This window comes from Wasmannia auropunctata, unplaced genomic scaffold, assembly GCF_000956235.1.
Source record: "Wasmannia auropunctata unplaced genomic scaffold, wasmannia.A_1.0 LD336055.1, whole genome shotgun sequence".
Taxonomy (NCBI): Eukaryota; Metazoa; Arthropoda; class Insecta; order Hymenoptera; family Formicidae; genus Wasmannia; species Wasmannia auropunctata.
The window spans coordinates 240,388-241,628 of NW_012026835.1; the positions used below are offsets into that span (position 1 = coordinate 240,388).

The 1,241-nt window shown below is 35.0% G+C and overlaps 1 protein-coding gene across 6 annotated transcripts in view; it reads right to left on the reverse strand.

Moving 5' to 3' along the window:
• LOC105450766 (membrane metallo-endopeptidase-like 1) overlaps positions 1–1,241 on the reverse strand; it is a 22,952-nt gene that overhangs the window by 15,721 nt on the left and 5,990 nt on the right. The window lies entirely within an intron of this gene.

Here is a 1,241-nt window from a genome sequence, read left to right on the forward strand (position 1 = left end):
CTGGACGACTCATCAGCCGGTACCTTCATAACGCAAGTAGAGTGTAAGAGCGAGGCAGCGGCCTACACTAGCGCGAAGTATGATATAGAATGGATACTGGACAGCGGGTGTTCAGACCACATTATTAATAATGACGCGTATTTTGAAAAATCTGTTGTTTTAAGAAATCCAATCAACGTCAAGGTAGGTGACGGTAGAACACTTAAAGGCACTAAAGTCGGTAATGTTGTTACTTATTTTGAAGTAGATGGTAATCGAATGCGAATTGATTTATTGAATGTTTATTATGTTAAAGAGATGGATAAAAATTTGATTAGCTTCGCAAAAGTGACAGATCGCAATAAAGTTGTTTCTATTGGTAATAATTCAAAAATTTATAACGATAAAGGTGTGTTGATCGGAGTAGCTACTAAGAATAATGAATTGTATAAAATGAATAGTTTTAACAACCGAACCGATTCGTACCTAGGTAATATTGAGAAGATGACACAGAAAGAAAGATACCATAGATTATTGGGTCACGTAAATTTTCAATACTTGAATAGAATGTGCAAAGATAAGCTTGTTGACAGGATGCCCGATGTATTAGAACCGATCTATTTGAAATGCGGAACGTGTTTGCAATATAAGATGCATAACCTAAAATTCGAAAATAATAGATACAAAGCGCGAGAAATATTAGAAATAGTTCACACGGATGTGAATGGACCGCATGCCACGACGGGCTATGACGGTTCCAAGTATTTTTTATCTTTTATCGATGATTATAGTAAGTGTGCAGTAGTTTATACGATTAAACAAAAAGCCGAAGTTTCAAAGTGTTTTGAAAATTATTTGAATGTAGTTGAAAATTTGATTGGCAAAAGAGTAAAAAAATTAAGGTGTGACAACGGGCGCGAATTTATAAATAATGAAATGTCACAAATAGCAGAGGATAGAGGTATTATACTCGAACCTTGTCCTCCATACACACACGAGCTGAACGGAACAACTGAGCGGTATAACCGATCAATTATGAATTCCGCGAGATGTTTATTATCGGATTCAAATTTGCCACGAAAATATTGGCCTGAAGTCATTAAAACGGCCGCATATCTTAAGAATCGAACAATTACGAACACTATTGAGAATAAAACACCATTTGAAATTTTATTTAAGGAAAAACCGAATATTAAAAATTTGAAATTGTACGGTAGCAAAGTATTTGTTAGAGTGCCTGAAGCTAAGAGAGAATCTAAATG